This window comes from Podarcis vaucheri, assembly GCF_965113315.1.
Source record: "Podarcis vaucheri genome assembly, chromosome: 6".
In the NCBI taxonomy this organism is placed as follows: domain Eukaryota; kingdom Metazoa; phylum Chordata; class Lepidosauria; order Squamata; family Lacertidae; genus Podarcis; species Podarcis vaucheri.
The window spans coordinates 88,352,703-88,377,907 of record NC_138764.1 but is presented as its reverse complement, the minus strand read 5'-3'; the positions used below and the strand labels follow the sequence as shown (position 1 = coordinate 88,377,907).

The 25,205-nt window shown below is 45.1% G+C and overlaps 1 long non-coding RNA gene across 1 annotated transcript in view; it reads left to right on the top strand.

Annotated features, from left to right (window-relative positions):
* Positions 1–1,296: 1,296 nt before the first annotated feature.
* The window catches only part of LOC309534411, a 191,276-nt gene continuing 167,367 nt past the window's right edge, over positions 1,297–25,205 (top strand). Inside the window, exons 1-3 of the long non-coding RNA XR_014220694.1 lie at positions 1,297–1,691; positions 3,051–3,126; positions 13,061–13,569. This is a non-coding gene — a long non-coding RNA (uncharacterized lncRNA). The remainder of the gene's footprint in view (positions 1,692–3,050; positions 3,127–13,060; positions 13,570–25,205) is intronic.

Below are 25,205 nucleotides of genomic sequence, written 5' to 3'. Positions count from 1 at the left end.
GAAGTTCTTCAGTTCACATGATCTGGTGGCTATGTGTTAACCTGTTTGTGTTAATAAATACGTTCTTAGTGATACACACTTGTGACCTGTTGGTCAATGTGATATAGTATTGTCCCCAGTGGAATCACACTAGTTTACTGAGGTGTTGGTTGGCACCTGCCTGTTGCAGGAGACAGTGGAGAAGTGTGCCTTTGAGGGCAAAGTCAAACTGTTGGAGAGTTACAGCGCCTGCTGTGGCTGTAGAGACTGGATACGGAAGAGACATGTTTCGTTGCAGCTGGGGCAGTTGGAGGCAGTGCCGGATTTACATATAAGCTAAACAAGCTATAGCTTAGGGCCCCACTCTCTTGGCACCCCCCCCAAAAAAAAAAAATTAAAGGAGAAAAACAACTGGATGTACATTTCCAAAATATAAGATAAAAAATAAAAAAAAATAAAACCAACATACAGCTACAGTGTTTTGTGCTATGTAGGCTCCTATGATGTAAGTAATGGGCCCTACCTGCTAGCCTGCTCCCTAAAATATCACTGGTTTGCTCATTCCCATATATAGGGGGCCTACATTCTGCATGGACTGGTTGCATGGAAATATGTAGCATGCACGGCTGCAGACTGCAGTGCAGCACAGTTGAATGTAGCTCAAGCTGTTGTACCTGTTATCTAATATTGAAGAGTGCTTGTAGACTGATGATCAGGCAGTATAGACTAAGAGTATGAGCAGGGCTGTCTTAAGCATATGAAGGCCGGGGTGCAGAGATCCGTCCTGCGGTCCCACCCACCCCTGGGTTGCCCAGAGTTGTCGGCCTTTTTTTTAGGAAGCTGACAGCACGCTTATCTCTGCTCAGGAAAATAAAACAGGAAACATACGGAGCCCAGCGCAACAAACCAGCCCGAGGCGTTGGCATTAGTGACTGAGTGAAGCCAGGTGCCTCATGGTGTAAGCTTCTCCACAGCCCTACACCAATCCCAGGTGCACAGGAGGACGGAGGCGGCCGGCTGCCTCAGCACTTCGCTGGCTCACTCGCCCCCGAACTCGTGGGGCAGAGACGCCCGCAGCAGAAGAGCCTGCTGCAGCGCTCTGACGGACAGACGGGCTCTTCCCTGGACTCCAACTCTTGGGCCCTGGACTCTCAGCCTGGCGCCCCTGAGAGCCTGACGCCCGGGTGCCCCGCACCCCTCGTGCCTATGGTTAAGACGGCCCTGTGTATGAGCATATATTCAACACACAAAACAGTGACAATTTGTTGTTGACAAAGGACAGCTGGGCATATTCAGTAGCTTAGGGCCTCATCAAACCTAAATCAAGCCTTTGTTGGAGGTGTGTGGTATTGCTGGTGAAGATGCACCATGGCCTTTCTTCTCTCTGCGTTCCTCTCAGCAGTCATTCCTCCTCTGGTCACGGCTATGGATGCACAACCTGTCTGTCTGTCTCCAGGCAGTCTGCAATGGATTATCTGCAATTGTCTCCAGGTTGTCTGCAATGGATTCCCACAGAACAAGGTTAACACCACCAGCCTTCATGCATCATTTGCAGACATCTTTGTAACGCTGAGTTGGTTGGCCAATGGGCCTGGTGCCTGAAGCCAGCTCTCAGTAGAGCATGTTCGTGGGGATCCTGCCACCTTCCATTCCATGGAACTGACCAAGCCACCGTGGGGGAAACTCTTGGTTATAGATTATGCTTGGGATGGGTGAGTAACACTTGGCATTCACCTTATGAATGTAACTGCTACTGGATAGCAACACATTACAAAAGCAAAATGGCTATGAATTCTGCTGAGTGCTGAACTGCCGCCGAACATAATAACTCATAACGACGACAACAGTGAGTCTGTTCTATCGTTTTTCTCATTTGCAGCATCTGCGGCAAACACTCGGAATGCAATGCAGAGTATTAATTGCTGCTTCTGTTGCTGTTATGGCTGCCATTATATTTCAAGGCAGGTTGGTTATTGATGACCGGGGAAAGAGAACAGGTGGTAGGTTCTGTAATGGACACCACCTGCCCTGTAGGAAGGAAGAAGGGAGGATGGGGTGGTAGTGGGGGAGAAGACAGTATCAGGGCCTGTTCACACAATGTCTCCAGAGCTGCTTCCAGAAAGTAGATATGGAAGGCAATTGTTTGGCACTGTCCTGCAGTGCTCTACAAGGTTCCATCTCATTTCCCATGCTCTTTAACATCTATATGAAACTGCTGGAAGCTGTCATCAGGCAACATGAAGTGGACGACACCCAGCTCTATCTCTCTGTTCCATCTGAATTGGAAGAGGTGGTGGAGATATTACAGTAAATCAGTTTCTTGGAGGTGGTGATAGCCTGGAATCCTGAAAAGATAAGAGATGTTAACATGTCCTGTGTTCTCAAGTACAGGAGATGGGGAGATGGCCTCTTCTGGCCTGAGCTGGCTCACAGCCTATGGATGCAAGGCTCAAGTGCTCTTGGTGGCTAGGAATGTCCTTTTCCAGCTCTGGCTGGTTTGCTGGCTATGACCCCTTTTGGCCAGAAATGACTTGGCCATAGTATTCCATGCTCTGCTAACTTCCTGACTGGATTATTGCAATGCGCTCTACACAGGGGCACCCTTGAAGGAGACCTGGGAACTTCCATTGGTCCAAAAGGCAGCACCCAGATTACTGGCTTGGGTTCCATTTAGATCTCATATTATCCCTGTTTTAAAACAGATGCATCGGTTGCTAGTTTGTTCCCAGTTTGAAGTTCACAAACATAACAGCAGAGGTGGCAACTGCTGTCTTTTTGACTTCAAGGCCACACCCTTGCAGGAGTTGTTGTCGTCGCTGTCAGCTGCTCAGTAGTTCTCGTGGTTGGTATTCATATTAGAGATTCAGACCCCAAATGTCTGAAAGATACAGGCCCTCTTGGGAGTTAAGATGAGCAGAGGGAGCCTTCCTGGTAGTTCTGCTGCCCACAGAAAGTTGGGGGCGGCAGCGGCGGCCCAATAGACTAGAGGGAATTCTCTGTGACATCCACTAAGTTGTGGAATCCCAACCCCCATAGATGTGTGTCTAGCATCTCTATTATACATTTTTCAGTGAATGTTGAAGATGCACCTCTCTTTACCCAGGCCTTTGACACCTGAGATGCATATTTTAAAGACCAATTGCAATTGTAAGTTGCTTTTCATTGTTTTTAACATTGTATTTTAAGTTGTTGTAACCTGCCCTGGCTGTGTGTGTGTAATGAATGAAAGCACTATTACGAATAATAATACCACATCTGGATGCAGATGTAGTCTGGTCCCCTCACCATCCATTCACTGTATGAACCTGCAATACAACATGAGTGAAAGTAACCCATTAACCTTGATTGGGTAAGCTCAAATCAGCACTGACCTAGTGTTTTAAATCTATATGCTGCTCAACCCTCTAAAACAAAGGATCAAAAACAATTCTTGGAAATCTGGGTGAGGTTGAAAGATGCACATGAAGATAAAGCCAAATCAAACTTCACATCAGGCATGTATGCAGATTTTAGTATCTAGGACTGAAAAACAGAGAGTTGACACTGAAAAGGGCACTTCATAGTTTTTAGCAAGACATGTTTTCTTTACTGGTGGCTGTTCTCAGCTCCACAGTTCTCTCCCTCTTGAACTTCCTTAAAGCCTGAAGATCTTCCCACAGCGAGGCAGATTTCTCTATCTAGGCAAGCTTTTAAGGAAACTGGGAATGAGAAGGGTGTGACTGGAGAAAGGTTGTTTGCAGTACATACAACTCCTCATTTGTGCAGGGGTTGCATTCTGGGTCATCACCTGTGTCAGTGGGGTGTGCGTAAGCCCACACCACCCCATTCTGTCCCCTTCTAGGGCCAAAAATGGCGCACACGGGGGCAGTTGTGCCCCAATTGAATGTGGGCAAAATGGTTCCCACCTGTGTGAGTAGAGTATTAGGGGAGAGAGTAGTCCCTCTGGTGGGGGACACATTGGGCTCCTTCTGGGATAGCTTGTCCACCTTTGGTCCCACCCTGCACTCAGCTCTCACCTGTGGCTCCTAGATGTCAGCATGTGACCAGCGGCCACACCCTGGGAATGGCTTTGACTGGCCAACTAAACCAGTGGGGTAGCTGATGAGTCTCAAAGCCTTGGTGAGTTAGGGACTTTTCCCTACATTTGAAGACAGGCTTTGACAGATTGAGCAGACAAGACCAATAATGGGTCCATCAGTCAATAAGGAGGTCTCTGCATGTGCTGTAGATGGAAGTGAAGGGCTGATGGGGCACATCAACCTAGGATGGTAGCCCCTCTAGGAGATCCTAAACGTCCACTGCCTTGTGGGACATCTTCAGGAGAAGAAAAGTCCAAGGAGGAAACCCTACACAAATCCAGAGTGGAGTCCCTAAGATAGCTGGATGGTGTTTCATAAGCCTCCTTCCAGCAATTCCTGCAGTCAAGCTGGTGCCAAATGTATTGCTCTGCTTTCCTTTGGATCACCTCAGTGAGTGTGAAAGGGAGGTCTTGTTGTCTGGGCCGCCCAGGACCTCCACACACACTGCTGAGGCTTGCACCACACAAAGGTCACTTTGGTGCTGTTAGCACAGCGGTTTGAGTTCACGCCTGGAGGCACACATTGTCTCCCGAGACAGACGAACAACAACAACAACAACATGGTTTTTCTAATGGCTATTTTTATGTACAATACTCCTGTTCCATAAAGGATGTCACCTGCCCTAACCCTAATCCCAAGTAGTCTGGGACGGTGCTGGTTGACTGGGGAGATAGACAATGCTTTTATGTGTGTGTGTGTGTGCCCCCAGATCTCTGGTGCCTCCTGATTTTAGGTAGCTGCTGCAGACTGCCCAAAAGGACATGTTTGATGGAGACCAGTTCACTATGTAGAAGGTTGTAAGAAGACAGCCCTCTGTTTGAAGGAGTTTTCTGTTTGAAGGGCAGTCTGGTCCAAGTCCTGTTTAAAGGTGATGGTCAGGATTCAACCATATGGGAGACAGTGGACGGTGCAATTGTACAAGCTCAACCTTGCTGCTGCTTTGCCCTAGCCTTGTCCATGTAAAATAACAATAACACTGGAGTCTGGAAGTGACTCCATGACTCTGCCCCACCACGCTCACTGCTGGGACTGGGCATGCTCAGAGCATGGACTGCTATCTAACTGTTGGAGGGAGATGGTGAAAAACTGGAGCTGGGGCTGAAATGGAATGACTGGACTCCTGCACTGCAACATTCTGTTGCAGGGCCTCCCTTTTCTCATTCACCTCCTGTACTTGATTTCCAAGTGAATTTTTATACAAAAAGCGTTTAATATTTAACTCCAAGAAGGAGCATTTACTACGCTACTCAAAGCAAGCAACCCTCTTGGCATATTTGCTTTCAACATTTTGTATTTATTTATTGAAAAGAGCTTTCTTTTAACAGCTTGGTAAACATAATGAGTACCGGAGGGGAGGGGAGGAAAGGGGACCAGCAAAAGCTATTTAAGTCAGCGCTGCTATTCTTTTGTCTGTTCGTCCTGCCGTTCCGGCTATACTACTTAATCAAAAGCACAATGGTTTCTGAGCATGTATGAATTTCCTAAGTGTTAATAATAATAATAGTAATAATTTATTATTTGTACCCTGCCCATCTGGTAAGGGGGCAAAAAGAAGAAGAAGCAAAATTTGGGGGGGGGGGAAAATTATGGTACATACTATATTTGCATCATTTTCAGTTTGCCCCCTCTCGATTAATGTCTACTGTATGTTTCAACTTGCTGCTATGTCGGCCTGCCCTCCCCCCTTCACCACTTCGTAGTAAACTCTTGTCCCATAGCCAGTACATTAAGTTCTTGGTTAGATCCATGACGTCAAATGGTATCTGGCTCTCAGCCATGGAATGATGCTGGGAAGGAATGCATGAATGAACTGGGTTCTCAGTTCACATGGTTCGTTCTCTGTGTGTGTTATAAGACAGAGAATCTCCGTCTTTTAAACATTTAGCCATTGGGTGGGTGGAGAGGGGTTGGAATGGTGCCCTGTGGCATATGCACTCCAAGCAGAAATGACACAAGAAAGTTTTCCTTCTCTTGAAAGATGTGAACGAAGAGATGTCACTCCAAACTAGCGTTTCGACAGAGGAAAATGCAAATCCATGATGCAACTCATGCTAGAACAAGTTTTTTTTTTTTAAAAAAATGAACTTTAATCACCCCCAAGTCTAGTTACAGCTCAAGACATAGGGATTTATTTTATTGGGGGGGGGGTTAGGGAAAGAGGGGAAAAAGAAAATTGACAGAGGACTGAAGACTTCAATAATTTATAAACGGAGTGGCAAGAATAAACAGAAGCTAATATTTCTGCAAACATGGAATTGCTGCAATTCCATGGAGATGAACAGGGAGTAAGCTGCACTGAGTTCAGTGGGACTTACTTCATGCCCTCCAACATTTCTCCGATGAAAATAAGGACGTCCCATTCCATCATGATAATTTTACTATTTATACCCCACACATCTTATTGGGTTGCCCTAGCCACTCTGGGCAGCTTCCAACATATATAAAAACATAATAAATTATTAAACATAAAAAACCTTGCCTATGGAGGATTGCCTTCAGACAGCTCCAGGGTTGGATAACTCCATACCCTCCAACATTTCTCCAATGAAAACAGGGACATCCTAAGGAAAAGTGGGACATTCCAGGATAAAATCAGAAAACCGGGATGGCTTCTCTAAATCAGGGACGTCCCTAGAAAATAGGGACCCTTGGAGGGTCTGTTAAAGGTAAAGGGTCCCTTGAACATTAGGTCCAGTCGTGGCCGACTCTGGGGTTGCGGCACTCATCTTGCTTTATTGGCCGAGGGAGCCGGCGTACAGCTTCCGGTCATGTGGTCAGCATGACTAAGCCGCTTCTGGAGAACCAGAGCAGTGCACGGAAATTCCGTTTATCTTCCCGCCAGAGCAGCCCCTATTTATCTACTTGCACTTTGACATGCTTTCAAACTGCTAGGTTGGAAGGAGCAGGGACCGAGCAACTGGAGCTCACCCTGTCGTAGGGATTCAAACCGCCGACCTTCTGATTGGCAAGCCCTAGGCTCTGTGGTTTAACCCAGAGCACCACCCGCATCTGTTACATTACAGTAAACATGTTTAGCATTGCATTGCACAGCTTGGAGAATCCATCCGTGTGACGCGGCAGCTAAAAAAGCCAATGCAATTCTGGGCTGCATCAATAGGAGTATAGCATCTAGATCAAGGGAAGTAATAGTGCCACTGTATTCTGCTCTGGTCAGACCTCACCTGGAGTACTGTGTCCAGTTCTGGGCACCACAATTCAAGAAGGACACTGACAAACTGGAACGTGTCCAGAGGAGAGCAACCAAAATGGTCAAAGGCCTGGAAACGATGCCTTATGAGGAATGGCGAAGGGAGCTGGGCATGTTTAGCCTGGAGAAGAGGAGGTTAAGGGGTGATATGATAGCCATGTTCAAATATATAAAAGGATGTCACATAGAGGAGGGAGAAAGGTTGTTTTCTGCTGCTCCAGAGAAGCAGACACGGAGCAATGGATCCAAACTACAAGAAAGAAGATTCCACCTAAACATTAGGAAGAACTTCCTGACAGTAAGAGCTGTTCGACAGTGGAATTTGCTGCCAAGGAGTGTGGTGGAGTCTCCTACTTTGGAGGTCTTTAAGCAGAGGCTTGACAACCATATGTCAGGAGTGCTCTGATGGTGTTTCCTGCTTGGCAGGGGGTTGGACTCGATGGCCCTTGTGGTCTATTCCAACTCTATGATTCTATCCATTTGGTGTGGATGTTCAAAATGAGCAGAAAATGAAGTCTTTCTGCATGCAACAGAAAATTTGTGGCAATTATCAAATTGTGAAGCTCAGTTTAAAGATGATGCTTGGCATGCTGTCGTGTAGTCATCGCTGCCAATACTGTTGCAGCAAGTGGGCGATGCATTCCTTGGTGGCCGGATCTGCTATTCTAATGGATCTTGCCACCCGAGACAGTTGCTTCACCTTGCCTCATGTGTGGGCTGGCCCCAATTTTTGCATTTGGTAACATATTAAATCAGGCCACAGCATGTTTAGCAATAGCATCGTCAGAGGCCTGTAGTGAACCAGTTTATATGGTCACATGGAACTCACCCAAAATTATACATAAAGTAGGCCATCATTTTAAAATGATGATCCAGTGAAGGTTACTAGTTATAAAAGCTAAAAGAATAAAAATAAACACAGTATTGATATTTAGACATAATCTAGCTCTGATTGCCAGATGGTGAGGACGAGGAGTAGGGAATAATTATCTGCATCAGGACTTGCTGGTGAATATCTTAGTTATTTGGCTGTCCACTGTCGGAGGCAGCATGCTGGATTAGAATGGACCTTTTCTCTGACCTTTTCTTAATGAAAGCAGTGTTCAAACACACAAGTTCACACTTATTCAAACTTCACAATGCAAACAGTGTTTGCAAAAAATGCATATATTGTGCCCAACATGAAGATATTAGTGAAAACAATACACAAAACGCATTACATTGAGGAAAACTGCTTGCAAAAATGTGTACATTATTCAAGACTGCATACAAAATTGTGTTTGCTGGGAGAAATTAACACAAAGATGCATATGAATATTCATGAGAATTAAAAAATAAAAATAATCGCAGATTGCTGCAACATGTGGAGAACTGAATTTAAGATTGGAAAAACGAAAAATGGAGAGACCCCCAAACTGATAGATTCTTTCATCCGAAGCTGTGACTATTGGTTATGCTGGCTGGGGCTGGTGGGAGCTGGATTCCAACAGTGTCTTAGAGAGGAGAGAGGAAATTTTACCACTGTCCTTTCCTGAACCTGCAGCAGGGACTAAAAGTTCAGTCTCCGATTTACCTTATTTCACCTGCTAGGGGATTAAAATGTGGTTCAGGCCAGGTGATTGGGCTGGGTTTTAGGGGACATTCTAGGATAAATTGTTCTCTCCGCTGCTACCCTGAGTGTGATTCATAGACAGCGTTTGCTGCTTAAAACCTAAGATGACCTGGCATTGACATTCAGGAAACAGAGCAGTTGGGTTCTCTCATTGAACTAGCTGTCACTGAAGCTGGAGAAGAAACTGCTAGAAAACAAGAAAATATACTTTATCTCCGACTCTCTTTTAAGATAAATAACAAAGGCGCTGACTGACCAGTTCTGAAAATTCATCAGTCAAGGGTGGCTTGGTTTTTTGTTCTTTGTTTTTAAAAGAAGGCCTTTTATTCATTTACGTAAATGGCTCTGATTTCATTTGATGGAGGGCAGTATAAAAACAGGCACAAGCCACACACCACTCCCCAGGCCACACACACCACTGTAAGATGTGTGGAGAGGATGGTGTCCAAAGTACATAATTCAGAACAAATTCAAACACACCTTGTTGTTGTTGTTTAGTTGTTTAGTTGTGTCCGACTCTTCGTGACCCCATGGACCAGAGCACTCCTGTCTTCCACTGCCTCCCGCAGTTTGGTCAAATTCATGCTGGTAGCTTCAAGAACACTGTCCAACCTTCTCGTCCTCTGTCGTCCCCTTCTTCTTGTGCCCTCCATCTTTCCCAACATCAGGGTCTTTTCCAGGGAGTCTTCTCTTCTCATGAGGTGGCCAAAGTATTGGAGTCTCAGCTCCACAATCTGTCCTTCCAGTGAGCACTCAGGGCTGATTTCCTTCAGAATGGATAGGTTTGATCTTCTTGCAGTCCATGGGACTCTCAAGAGTCTCCTCCAGCACCATAATTCAGAAGCATCAATTCTTCGGCGATCAGCCTTCTTTATGGTTCAGCTCTCACTTCCATACATCACTACTGGGAAAACCATGGCTTTAACTATACGGACCTTTGTTGGCAAGGTGATGTCTCTGCTTTTTAAAAAACACACCTTAGGGATAGTGAAACCATGGAGTTAGGAGTCAGTGATGGCCACCAACTTGGATGGCTTTAAAAGAGAAAAGCACTTTTGCTTTGCTGGAATGTGTCCTTGAGTTAGGATAATGCTTCTGTTTTTCCTGAATGGAGATATGCCTGTGTGGGATTGTGGGTAGAGAAATTTAACTGCAGGCAGCTGTACAATGGGAAGAGACCCATATGAGGAAATGGTCCTGTTCGATATAAGGCAGTTTCATCGATACATCCATAAAACAGACAACTCTCCCCACTTGGGGGCCCTGCTATTTCAGGGCCATTTGTCTATGGAGATAACTCTGGCACAGTGGAACAAGACCTGTGGTTTCACAGCCGGGGTACCAGAGCTTTCAAGCCTTCTCTTAGAACAGCTGACCAAAGGAAAGAAGAGATTTGGGTTGCCAATCTGCAAAGCTAAGCAAGAAATGTGTCATGGGAGTTTTCATTGCATTGGCATGTTTTCTTTTAGCCCATGCCAGACATTTAAATATGTAGAGTGGGAAGAAGATAATGGACAGAAATTAAACGGACCTCCCTAAAGGTCCCTCTGTTGTGCTGTGTTTTGTTTTTGTGTGGGCAAAGGTTCAGAGAGGCTCTTGGTTCAGCTTCAGCCACTTTGCTTGTTTCTAAGTGAAACCAGCTGCGGACATGATCCAATGTACATAGCCTCCAGCGCTGCAAAACATTTGCATGAAAAGGTCTTTTTCTTTGCCTTATTTACTGCCTTGAAGCAAAAAAGAAAAAAGAAAAAATAGGGTAAAATGTCAAAGTTCTGTTCCAGAACAAATTGCGCATCTCCACCTACTCTTGGCTAAGCTGATTGTCCTTCACCTTTTTGTGGGGAAAATCTGGATGAAAATGGGAAGATAATGGGTACAACCAAGAACAGTGGAACTGCTTCTCTCTCTCTCTCTCTCTCTCTCTCTCTCTCTCTCTCTGTGAAAGAGAAGGGTGTGATTTTATTAAAGGCAAAATGTGTTGTGTGTTTGTGACACACAAGTGAGCAAAGTTCCTTATTATTGGTATATGGAGAAATACAACAAAAACATATGAATGAACAGCCGTAGCAATTTCACATAGCCAATGAGCTAACCTAAATAGTATTGGTCCAAGCACCACTCAAACAGCAAAACTACCATAAGTTTGAAGTATCACTTCTCAAGACAATTAGAAGAGCCAAGAAGATTGTTAAATCTTTGAAGGTGACACGGAAACTACAACTAATCCAGAATGCGGCAGCTAGACTAGTGACTGGGAGCGACTGCCGAGACCATATAACACTGGTCCTGAAAGACCTACATTGGCTCCCAGTACATTTCCGAGCACAATTCAAAGTGTTGATGCTGACCTTTAAAGCCCTAAATGGCCTCGGCCCAGTATACCTGAAGGAGCGTCTCCATTCCCATAATCCAGGCCGGACACTGAGGTCCAGCTCCAAGGGCCTTCTGGCAGTTCCCTCACTGCGAGAAGCCAAGTTACAGGGAACCAGGCAGAGGGCCTTCTCGGTGGTGGTGCCTGCCCTGTGGAACATCCTCCCTACAGATGTCAAGGAAATAAACAACTATCTGACTTTTAGAAGACATCTGAAGGCAGCCCTGTTTAGGGAAGTTTTTAATGTTTGATGTTGTTGCTTTTTATTATTGTTATTGGTGTTCTGTTGGGAGCTGCCCAGAGTGGCTGGGGAAACCCAGGCAGATGGGCGGGGTATAAATAATTATTACTATTACTATTATTATTCAGTCACCCTGGGCTCACCCTGGGAGAATAATTGGGTGTCACAGCACTGGCAAGCATGGAATGTGCAGAACGAGGAATCAGCTCTTTATTGTCAAAAGTACAATTATAAGTTAAGAAAAGGGATGTCCATCAGTTCCGCATTTCTCAGCTGCTCCTAGGTGTGCATCTCATGAGGCAGTTGCTCCAACCTTGGCTTATGTATCCCACCCCCACCGAGCTGTGGGCAAGCAGGCGAAGACTACACCTTTGTGTATCCTGTTTCTGCTTCTCCCTCTTCACTCCTCTTCTGGTCCTGGGAGACAGTGGAGCAGGAGAGGTAGAGGCCGGAGGCAAGCAAAAGGTTCCAGGTTCAATCCCTGGCATCTCCAGGGAGGGCAGGGAAAATTTCATGTCTGAAACCCTGGAGAGATGCTACCTCTCAGTGTTGACAGGACTAAATCAGAACTACCGTAATTTTCATGTAAACTGCTTAGAGGTGTTGATGATTAAGAGGTATATAGGTCCTGTTAAGGCAGGGGTCAGCATACTTTTTCAGCAGGGGGCCAGGCCACTGTCCCTCATACCTTGGGGGATGACGACTATATTGGGGGGGGGGTGAATGAATTCCTATGCCCCACAAATAACCCAGAGATGCATTTTAAATAAAAGCACACATTCTACTCATGTAAAAACACCAGACAGGCCCCACAAATAACCCAGAGATGCATTTTAAATAAAAGGACACATTCTACTCAGGTAAAAACAAGCTGATTCCCGGACTGTCCACAGGCCGGATTTAGAAGGCGATTGGACCGGATCCGGCCCCCTGGGCCTTAGTTTGCCTAAGGTAAAGGGTAAAGGGGACCCCTGATCATTAGGTCCAGTCGTGACCGACTTTGGGGTTGCGGCGCTCATCTCGCTTTATTGGCCGAGGGAGCCGGCGTACAGCTTCCGGGTCATGTGGCCAGCAGGACTAAACCGCTTCTGGCGAACCAGAGCAGCACATGGAAACACCGTTTACTTTCCCGCCAGAGCAGTACCTATTTATCTACTTGCACTGTGATGTGCTTTCGAATTGCTAGGTTGGCAGAAGCAGGGACCGAGCAACGGGAGCACACCCCATTGCGGGGATTCGAACTGCTGACCTTCTGATCAGCAAGTCCTAGGCTCTGTGGTTTAACCCACAGCGTCACCCGCGTACCTTAATTTGCCTACTCATGTGTTAAAGAAATAAGTTTCATGGGCACATGGTCTGATTTGTTATAAGGCAAAAGGCAATTTCCTATGGCTGCTCCCAACCCCAGACTTCTCCTCAGTTGAATGATGAGACACTTGCACTGAATGCAGAAGCTGCTGCTGAGACATAAGGGGAAGCTCAAGGAATTATGATGACTAGACAAGATAATCCACTCAGGTGCTTCACAAATATTTGGCGTATAGTCCAAGTGTGTTGTTTTTGTCAACAGGCACGTCCAATTGAAGAACTACCTGGCACCATGGAAGATGCCGTACATTCTGTACTCCAGACCCTCCTGACATGCTAAGGCTGCCTGCTTGTCTCAGAGCACTGTGCAGGTGTGTGGTCTGCAGCTTGCAGTGAAGTAAAATGTTGGCAGAGAGGAAGAGCTGAACACAGGAGAGAGAATATTTAACAAGCAGGGATGATTAAAAGCCTAAAATTGGGTTAGGCAGATGTGAACGAACAATAGGAGGGAGCTGATTGCAAAGTGCATACTAATTTAGTTATTCAATCACCATGGAGATGATTTGTGTCATGAAAATGACTCCAGTAATGCTCTGGAACATTTTCCTTGTGTGCATGAGCTGCAATCAGGAGTTAACCTTATGCTTAAATGTGGACTCAGCACCCACCACGAAATCAGCAGCAAAGAATGTATTGCTGTATGCCACCTCCAGTCTCTAAGCATTGCAAGATTCCGGGGTTCCTAACTATCAGGCAGTTGAAGTAGGGGTTGTGTTGCTTAGTCGTTTAGTCGTGTCCGATTCTTCATGACCCCATGGACCAGAGCACGCCAGGCACTCCTGTCTTCCACTGCCTCCCTCAGTTTAGTCAAACTCATGCTGGTAGCTTCGAGAACACTATCCAACCATCTCGTCCTCTGTCAGTCCCTACTCCTTGTGCCCTCCATCTTTCCTAACATCAGGGTCTTTTCCAGGGAGTCTTCTCTTCTCACGAGGTGGCCAAAGTATTGGAGTCTCAGCTTCAGGATCTGTCCTTCCAGTGAGCACTCAGGGCTGATTTCCTTCAGAATGGAGAGGTTTGATCTTCTTGCAGTCCACGGGACTCTCAAGAGTCTCCTCCAGCACCATAATTCAAAAGCATCAATTCTTCGGCGATCAGCCTTCTTTATGGTTCAGCTCTCACTTCCATACATCACTACTGGGAAAACCATAGCTTTAACTATGTGGACCTTTGTTGGCAAGGTGATGTCTCTGCTATTTAAGATGCTGTCTAGGTTTGTCATTGCTTTTCTCCCAAGAAGCAGGCGTCTTTTAATTTCATGGCTGCTGTCACCATCTGCAGTGATCATGGAGCCCAAGAAAGTAAAATCTCTCACTGCCTCCATTTCTTCCCCTTCTATTTGCCAGGAGGTGATGGGACCAGTGGCCATGATCTTCGTTTTTTTGATGTTGAGCTTCAGAAGTAGGGGTACCCACCCATTATGTACTCTGGCACAAAGCCACTTCCTTTGTTATTTAGAGAGCCATTACCTCAACAGGAAGCTAGCCTGGCTATTCCAGGAATTGAATCCATGCTGTATTAATTAATTTCACAATTGTTCATAATCCAATAAAAACTATGTAGTTTAATTAATTCAACTACACTGATGCACTTGATCCAGAGATGCCAGCTTTTCAAAGCCTGACAGTCGTTTGCACCTCCAGCATCCTCCAGCTTCCCCCTTGACTCTTCACATCCACCTACACAATTCCCCCTCCCCGGGAGTTGTACCATTCACTTTGGGAACCGCTTGGGACATAGGAATCTGCCTTATACTATTGGTCCATCTCTGTCTACTGGCAGCCGATCTCCAGGATTTAAGTCTCAATGTCTCTCCCAGCCCTTCCCGAAGACGCCAGTGACTGAACTTGGAACCTTCTTCATGCAAAGCAGATTTTCTACTGCTGAGCCACAGCCCATCCCTAAAGGGCTATATTGGCATGAATCATTATTTCGGATTGAGCGTGTTAATTCGGTGCTAATATGTTTAATTGCAAATGTAGTATGTTGCGCATAGCCAGGAGAACACAGAACTTCACTGGCGTACAGCTGATTTGTGAAAGTAACTTATTTGATCCTGAGGCTACCGCTTGGCAATGTGGCAGTCATTTCAGCTTTTTCTAAATGCAAACACAGTTACTGATTATGATTCACCTGTTTGATTAAAAATAATTACACAAGGGAGATATGGAGCCCTCTGAGAACTTGGAAGGAGTTGGAGAAGCAGTACCAGATCGTTTTCATGTTAGTCATTTGATAAGTGGAGACTAATTTTCTCTTCCGCCTGGAACTGTTGAGTAAAGTTTTGCTTAGATGGTATCACCGAGAGGAAATAGAATTATTATATTGAAATGCTTCTGGAATCTGCAGAGTATTCACAAATATAAACATGATGAAGAGTGTTGCATGGGAAACCCCAGATCAATCCCAGCTGTACTTGCCAGCTACAAGATCAAGCAGCCTCTTATGTAAGAGTCACCTTATTATGATTTTAGTATGATAAATATTAAACTGAATGTTGATTACCTTTCTTCTTCTTCTTCTTCTTCTTCTTCTTCTTCTTCTTCTTCTTCTTCTTCTTCTTCTTTCCATTAAGATGGTTCTGACCCCTGTGCATGCATTATTTCACTCCCCACAATAACCCCATACAGAGTAGGTCACTATTCTTATATCACTATTTATATTATAGATGAGGGACGTGGATGGCATTGTGGTCTAAACCACTGAGCCTCTTGGGCTTGCTGATCAGAAGCTCAGTGGTTCAAATCTGCGCAACAGGTTGAGCTCCCCTTGTTCTGTCCCAGCCTCTGCCACCCTAGCAGTTCGAAAGCATTCCAGTGCAAGTAGATAAATACGTACCACTGTGGCAGGAAGGTAAACAGTGTTTCCATGCGCTCTGGTTTCCATCTGGGTGTCCCATTGTGCCAGAAGCAGTTTAGTCATGCTGGCGACATGACCCAGAAAGCTGTCTGTGGACAAACACCAGCTCCCTTGGCCTGAAAGCGAGATGAGTGCCACAACCCCATAGTCGCCTTTGACTGAACTTAACCCTCCAGGGGTCCTTTACCTTTTACCTTACCTATAGATGAGCAAACCATCCATGGCTGGTAGGGCTGCTTGGTCTAAAGTTTATGGGTTGTATCCAACAAAATTCTTCTGCTAGTACAAGGATTTGTGCTTGCGCAACAAAATGTACCTTCCCTCTCCCCACATATCCCCCAACATGCTCTAAAGGGGTGGTGGAACTTCCCCAGAATAGATTTAGGGGGGTGCAGGAAGAGGAGAGGAAAGGGAAGTGTCAGGATGCTGGCAGCAGCTCCTAGCTGGTTGCCTGGAAAAGTATAAAGACGAGGGAAGGTTTCTTACCATCCTTTTTTATTCAATAATTACAGAGAGAGGCTATAGAACCCAGCCTCTTGGATAATGGCGTTGTCCTGAGTAAATCTCCACCCCGCTGTCTCTCTCATTTCCTCATTCATCACTTTTACGGGAGCTGCTATGTGCCCTCTGTCTTTGAGCTCTTTGCTCTCCTACTCTCAAGGCTTGCTGGGTTCTGGGGGGTGGGGGGGAATGCTTTCTAAAGAGACTTGTCATGGTTCTGTTCACAGGTGATCGAAGTCCTGGCAGGGGACTTTGGGACCAGAGGCAAGATGGCGGGGTGGGAGCAGGAACGGAAGTCCAGAAACCAGGAGTCAGAAAGACAAGGGTCCAGGACTTCCGGGGTGGCGCCACCAGCAATGGCGGACTCCCTCTGAACTGGAGGGACTAGCTCCGCGGGAAATGGGTCTTCTCCGCTACGGCGAAGCGGGGACCCTTTTAAAAATCACAGGCGGATGGAGCCTGTGACCATGGGACTTGGTGGGCACCTTTAGCGCCCCCCAACCCATTAAGGAACCCACTAACGGGCTCCGAAGTGAAGAGGGGGAAGTGGCGCGGTGCTGTGAGTCAACTGCTATTTCCGTGGAGTGAAGCCGCATAGCTGTTGCCGGAGAGCGCTGCCTTTTTCCTGGGACAATTTGGACTTTAAAATAAGCACCCGTGAGTACTTGGATTTTGAACAATTGGACATCAAATAAGGACTAGCGAGCAGGAAAGAATTGGATTTTAAAAACCTACTTTAATTTGGTACGGAATGGGAAGGTCTAAACAGGAAGTCAGCCTTCCGTTCTTTTGTAAACAGAATAAAGCAAAGACAATTTAATCTAGAGCTCAGAAAATCATTTTTAAAAGATTGGATTTCACCATTTAAAATTGTGGAACCCCCCTTCGACAGCAGGAGAAGGGGGGGGATCTTTTTGGACTGTTTAAAGTGACTTTAAAGTAAAGTAACTTTCCTCCGTCCTGATCCTGGAGCGGGGTGTCAGGACTGACGTTTGAAGTTCTTTGACCAAAGACAAGTGTTTTTGACAGATAGCTAAAAGAAGAGAAACATAGGGATTCCACTGTTCCCTTTTGCATTTTAAAGGACAAAGTATCTTAAAAAGGGAAACTTTGTTGCAAGAACAAATAGAAGTTTTCCCCCTAGAGGGAGTCTGTGAAACTGTAACTAACTCCAGGGAGCTGGCAGCTGTTACAGATTACAACCGTGGGAACAGGCATCTGACCTTGCAGGACAATGTATTCAGAAGCTTTGTTGTGTGTTCTCTATAAAACAAATGCTCTACTGGAGCAATTACATGAGAAGGTGAATTGGATGGCAACTTCGACTAGAAATTTTGAACAGGCAGTGGGAAATTTTGAACAGACAGTGGGAAAATATGTCGAGCCCACTCAGGAATTAAATCAGGAGTGTGTCTTGACAGAACAGGCCCAACAGGAATATGATTTTTCGGATTTGACAAATGAACTTGGAAAAAGCCAGATTTGGAAAGGAAAAGTTTGGCTTGGATTGGAAATGGGGGGCTGGATTGACCCCCCTATGCTGGGATGTTTGGACTTTTCAAATATGGCAACGGGCCGAGAGATGTTTGGGACTGTGGGGGCTCTTAATTCTGGAGGGTCTTTGAAACATATTTTTAAATACTATATGGAATTCAGTGTTGAACATGGAAAAGGGGCTGATCTGTTGAGAAGGGTTAAAAACATGGTCAAGCTGGAGTTACCATGAGCAGGAGACAAGGGAAAATACAGCTACAAATATGAAGAAGAGCTGCAGAAGGGACATGGAAGAGACTTGAGGGCCTCGGATATAAGGTTGCCAGGTTAATGGGCTAGATCGACGGGATAATAAGGACTGACAAAACCCGGAACCAGGAGGAAGGGACGTCGGATGAAGATTGGATCTGCTTGTATCTCTTTTCTCTACCATTAGAACTGCTTTATAAAATTGATGAATGTTAGAAAAATGTTGGAATGAAATTACTTGGCTTTAGCAAAGATGTTTAAAGAATTATGAAAGAATATTATGGTTAAGAGAAGTTGGTAAGGATAAGATTTAAGTTTTAAGCTTTAAGGTTTATTTTATTATAGAAAGATAAGACTAAAACAGTTTAGGGTAATGCAATGACAGAATATTATGAAATATGGAAAGGATTTGCTGGGATAATTAATAACTAGGATACAAGGAAAGGGAGGAGGAGGAGGTCTAAGAAAGAAGGCAATGACAGTTAAGGATCCGAAAATAATGAATTTGTTTTTAAATGTTTTTAACGGTTTGTGATGTATTTTTGTAAATTTTTTTGTTACTTTTTATATTTTGAATCTTTACTCATATGGTGGGAAGGGGTTTGTTTTTCCCCCTCTCTACTTTGTCAACTATTTTTATTTTGTACTTTCTTCTGTTTTTATTCTATTTTTTCTTTTTTGTAACATTTTGAAAATTTCAATAAATATATTTTTAAAAAACCAGAAAGCCAAGGGTCCAAGGGTCAGGAAGCAAGGAGTCACGAAGTCAGGGGTCCGAGGATCAAGAAGCAAGGAGTCAAGGAATCAAGGGTCTGAGGATCAAGAAGCAAGGAGTCAAGGAATCAAGGTTCTGAGGATCAAGAAGCAAGGAGTCACGAAGTCAGGGGTCATGAAGTCAAACTCAGCAAGGTAAGGAACGTGTTGCTGTGGCAAAGAGCCGAGGGGAAAATGCTGACCTTATATCCTTTCCCGGCTCTGGCCACCAGGTGCTGTGAGTTACCAATCGGCCTCACCTGTGCAGCCGCGCCTTGCCTCTTCAGAACAAACTTAGGAAGGCCCCAGTTCTGCAGAGTCCTATTGGTCACAGGGCCTGGCTCCTGCATGCACACTTGGCAACACTGTGTCCATCAGCTGTCGCCCTGCTTCCTCCTCCTCTCTCCCATTATCTCCCAACTTTCCCCCTTATCTGCCTCTGAGCTGTGACCTCCCGCAAACCCCTTTGTAAATCTAAACTGTCTTCTTCTTCCTCCTCGCTGGAAGGTTCAGGCTGGGGAGGTGGTCTCCACCATTCCTCCTCTGCCCAGCCTCTGACAGGAAGTTCCATTGCACATCCACCTCTAACTGGAGATTGTGGGGATTGAACATGGGACCTTCTTCAGTCAAGGCAGATGCTCTGCTACTGAGTTACTGCCCTTCCCCTTCAAAAACCTATAGCAGTGGCAGGGATGTGGCTTCATCATGTTTCTTAGTATAGGAATAGAGATGTTCTAAGCATGTGAAATGCTGGAAGGCATGATATGTGCTGTGTTCCTACAAGAAAATGTGTCTTGAGTTTTTTAAGTCACAACAGGAAGGTGGGGTGGGCAGGGCAGAATAAGCATGTTACTAAAGGTAAAGGGACCCCTGACCATTAGGTCCAGTTGTGGACGACTCTGGGGTTGCGGCACTCATCTTGCTTTATTGGCCGAGGGAGCCGGCGTACAGCTTCCGGGTCATGTGGCCAGCATGACTAAGCCGCTTCTGGGGAACCAGAGCAGCGCACAGAAATGCCGTTTACCTTCCCGCCAGAGTGGTACCTATTTATCTACTTGCACTTTGATGTGCTTTCGAACTGCTAGGTTGGCAGGAGCAGGGACCGAGCAACGGGAGCTCACCCCGTCGTGGGGATTCAAACCGCCGACCTTCTGATTGGCAAGTCCTAGGCTCTGTGGTTTAACCCACAGCACCACCCGCGTCCCATGATGTTACTAGCTGACACAAAAAACTGCTCTGATGCAGGGCAGAAGGAATACTGACCTTGATCCTTGCCAGAAGAACAAAATAATAGTTCTGAGGACTAGGTAAATACCAGAGTAACTGTACAAAAGAAATAAAACCGATCTTCTCATGTCAGACTTTTGCAAATAAAGAAATAATAATCAAAAAGTCATCTACTTAAGAGAAGAAATAATAAGTCCATTAGAAACCATGTACACTCCAGGCAACAATTCAATACGTTGAAAAAGCCATTTGGGCTGAAGATCAATAATTGATATGGGCCTTTAATTAAACTGGAGTTCTAATAATTTCAGAACAGTTGTTAGCTCCCAGGGCATATGTGTCACAATGAAATGTGTGTGGTAATCAGTCATCAATAATATTGTGTAAACAAAGCATTGCCTTGTGAAAGCACAGCTAAGCAATCTTTGTTGGGGAGTATTTAGGGAGGGGAATTCCTCTGCTTTGATTGAGGTTACCAAGTATTTTCAAATCCCCCAAGGTAGCTTTGCTGGTCTTTTGCAGCAAAAGCAACAAAGAATTTCGCAGCACCAGGGGTGCCAACTTAGGTAAGCCCCACCACACATAATCAATCGTATGATGCAGTACACACACACCATTTGAGGGGCAATGCCCATAAACTTTGTGGGGCCCGGCCCCCTCAAATATTTTATTGTGGGGAGGGGGGTCGAAGCCCCCACAGCCCTTAGGAGTTGGCTCCTATCTGCAGCACCATAAAAGATTGTCACATTTCCACCATGGAATCATAGCACTGTAGAGTTGGAAGGGACCCCGGGGTCATCTAGTCCAACCCCCTGCAATGCAGGAATCTCAACTCAAGCATCCATTACAGATGGCCATCCAACCTCTGCATAAAAACCTCAAAGGAAGGGGGACCTCACCTCCTTAGGGGGTCCATTCCACTGTCAAGCAGCTCTTACCACCAGAAAGTTCTTCCTGATGTTTAGTTGGAACCTCCTTTCTTTTAACTTGAAGCCATTGGTTTGGATCCTTCCCTCGGGAGCACGAGAAAATAAGATTGCTCCATCTTTCGTGTGACAGTCCTGCATCTCTCTCTATTCTGCACTCTCCTTTTGTGCGCACACCCCAGGATGATATATGTTGCTTTAAGATGCATAGACTGTTGGTTACCTTGTTCAGTTAGAGAAGGTTAAGTTCAGCTGATGGATGGATATGGAGGCTTGCTTGTTGATATATACTCAGAGTTGCAAAGTGATTTCATGCTCTTTATTCAGCTCATAGTGGTGAGGAGGAATGAATGAAAGTCCCCTCAAAGTATCTGCTTTATATACATTATTTACACAATGGGCTGCACATGATTGGCTAATTCTGGAATTCTACTGTAAGCCAATCAGGTTGTGGATTCACTTCTATCTGGAGCAGGATTGGGTGGTTCCTGCCAACCAATCATACTGCTGCATTGTTCTAGGACCAATCAGACTGCTGCATTCTGAATCCTATTGTTCTAGGACCAATCAGACTGCTGCAATTTGGATCCTATTGTTCTAGGACCAATCAGACTGCTTCAGTTTGGATCCTATTCAACTCAGTGCATAACACTTGCTCATAAAATACCTGTTCTAAACTACTACATTCAATCTGAAACTTCACGTTGAACACAACACATGATTCCAAGAGAGAGATGTATTGTGTATCAGTGCAACAACCAAGATCCTGAAAAGCTCTGAAAGACTTCCATTATGGGTTATTCTCAAACCACCCAAGTCCTGTTTTCTAGGATGCTGTGTAGCCATTTTCCGCCATATTGGATAAGCAGTTATAGTGAATGCAGACACAAACTAGGTAACTTACGATGCTATGCTTCCTTCCTGGCTATTTGAACTCCTAATCCTAATCTTCTCCATGCTTTGACATTTCCCTGCTTGAGAGTCCATTGGAAGCCTCGTCTTCTTGGTGTATGTTATTTTCTCTGGCACCCAGGGAACTGGCACAGCTTTGCAAGATCAGCTTAAGAGAATACAACAAGGCCGGAGCAAATATACTGGCACAAAGGAGACACATACAATTCCAATGGTTCTTAATTCTGGGCACTATCATCAAATGCTCAGGAGTGCTGCTCCGATCAGAGAGCAGCACTCCTGAGCTGCTGGGTGAGCAGTTTTTACACAGGCTTTATCTTTGAGACGGAGGAGGGGGGAAAACTAGGAGGTTGGCAGGCTGGGACTGGCAGCCAGCAAGCTGCAAACTTGGCAAAACCCAATCTTGATTTCTTTGTTGTTTTGTTACCGGTCCACTGTTATCATCCTCTATATTTGTTTGATTGTTTATTATTTGTTTTGGATTGTTACACTCGCTCCAATTCTCTGAGTGGCCGTAAGCTCCAAAGGCACACTGCTTACCCTGGTTTGCTTCTCTTTCGAAAGAGTTCGCCGGAAGTTTTACTGGTGCTTTGTAATGTTTACATTTATTTTACAAACATACAGGTTGCAGAAACACATAGATGATGAGGAGGACGCAGCTTGACAGACCACGAAAGTCCTCTGCTCCTGTGTCAGATCTCTAGGGAGACGGGCGGCATACTAAGATGCTTTCATGAAATCCAAAGGCATGTTTGTTTCTTGAGCATTGATTCAGATTTGTTTGTTTGTATGACATTGCCTCATTCCAGTGCATTTTTCGGAACCATTCCAAATTGCAAAAAGATTTGGCTGCCCTCTATTGCTGCCTTGTTCCCCCAGTGTATGTGTGTTCAACATTCATATCATTCTATGCATCCTCCATGTGAAGATGGCACTTTCTGCCAGTGTCCCAGAAAAAGCGGGACAGCCCATTTTTTTCCGTGAAAGAACTGCAGCCGTGTTGGTTGTCACGATCTCACACGATTTTGCAGTGCGATTACCCCCCCCCCGAGAAAGTTCTTTTTTGGGGAGGGAATCCATGGCGTGGAATCATGCAAGATCGTGGAAACCAAAATGTCCACCATGCTCTCAAGATAAAAAATGGGAAGAAGTCAAACAGTCATACCTTGGTTTACAGACGCTTCGGGTTGTGTGATTTCGGGTTGCACACCGTGCCGAATCCGGAAGTACCGGGACGGGATACTTCTGGGTTTTGGTGCATGCGCAGAAGCGCTGAATTGCGACCTGTGTGTGCGCACACACGGTGCTGCGGGTTGCAAACGTGCTTCCTGCATGGATCATGTTCACAACCCAAGCATCCACTGTATTTAGTCGCCAGATTCTGCACTACCATGATAGATATTTGTTGAAGGATGGTTTATGTTACAAATCAGCCCTAAATTGAAGGCCCATATTGTTAGATCTGCACTTCTGAAGACCCACCCCATACAGCTGTTTTTAACTGATCTCTTTTAATTTTTCTTATCAGTTTTTACTCATCCATTACCTATGCTTAATCAAGTATTTTATAAAAAAAATCCTTCCTGTAGCACCTTAAAGACCAACTAAGTTAGTTCTTGGTATGAGCTTTCGTGTGCATGCACACTTCTTCAGATACACATGTAAGTTAGTTACACATGTAACTAACATGTAAGTTACTTCTTGGTATGAGCTTTCGTGTGCATGCACACTTCTTCAGATACACATGTATCTTCAGATACAGATGTATCTGAAGAAGTGTGCATGCACACGAAAGCTCATACCAAGAACTAACTTAGTTGGTCTTTAAGGTGCTACAGGAAGGAATTTTTTTATTTTGACTATGGCAGACCAACACGGCTACCTATCTGTAACAAGTATTTTATGTATATGTTTTAATCTATGTTTGGTTCTTTCTCCCATTTATTTTATAATTATCCACTTAGAGATACTGTTATGCTATTTATTTAGATGTTTTGCTTATGCTGGTCTGTGACCATAATAACGTAAATTCATTCATTCTTATGCTGGTCTGTGACCATAATAACGTAAATTCATTCATTCATTCATTCACAGCGAGGGATATCAAACGTCTCCCTCTAAGAATGGCAGTGCTTCCAATTAAGGCTACCCCCCGCCCCTCTCAATACATGTCACCCCTATATCTGGTAACCTGAGCTTGTAGTTGCTGCGCTTTCTGTTCGGCAACTTTCTCAGCTCTCCCAGAATGTGGAGAGTGGTGAAGGGAGATGCTACACGATGACTTTGAATCTGTTAACCCTCTCTCTCCCAGTGTTTCTTCTCCTAGCTGCTCTTTAGGATTTCCCAGCTTTTCTCTTCTGAACTATGCCCCTTTGCAAACCACTGTTCTAAATCTATACTCTCCTCCTGCTCCTGGGGAAATTCAGGGGCAGGGGCAGGCGGCGGCACCCACCATTCTTCCTCATTGCAGCCCTCCTCAGCACGGGCCCTGACAATGCATGATGGAGGCACATGGTGAGGGGGCCAGTCCATGCACAGCGGTTGTAGGTGAGATCAGAGCATGCAGTGATGTTGGCAGAGAGGGTTAGGCTGTGCGAAATCATGATCACTCCCAGCATGTTCTTTCAAAGCATGGAAGCATTTGTGTGGACACCCATATATTTCTCAATCTAACACACCTCAGAGGATTGTTGTGAAAATAAAATGAGCAGCGAGAAAGAACCTTGTCCACTTGCCTGAGCTCCTTGGAGAAACGGTGGGCTAAAGACATAATGAGTACAGGAAACTCTGAGTGGTTTTGTGTTCCTTTCTGTCTAGGCCAATTTCAAGCAAAGCAGATTTAACATTCCGCTGTGATCTTCATAAAACATATTTGGCAACCCTGCTGTGGAAATAGGTCATGTTACAGCTGGACACATAGCTGGAGTCCCTGAATATTGAGAGCGTCTGCATTTGTGGTATAATTTATAGCTGTATGGAGGAAACAGCAATTAAATTATCATGCAACGCCCGGACAGGAACGTCTCCTCCACAGCTCATAAATGCATGAGAGAGGGGAAGCAAAGTTCCCGAATAAAATCAAAGTTCTTCCTTTATCTGAACATTTCCATTTAGGAGGATAGAGAAAGAATCTGAATTCTCATCCAAAACGTATTGTTATCTGCTTTTCACTCAATGAATTTAGCAGGAGCACAGCACAATTTTGGAATAAGGTCGTATGGCGTTCTTTTGTTTTTAATTTGCATGAACTGCTCTACTAGGCTTTCCTACTAGCTGTGGGTATGTAGTCCTAATATTACACCTGAGAATCTTTGTGGGGCAGTTGTGTGAGCCAGGACATCCCTGGTTCAATGCTTGCCTCTGCCATAAGCTTGCTATAAGCCTTGTGGTCGCAATGGCATTGGTGAGCAGCTATTGGGGACCCAC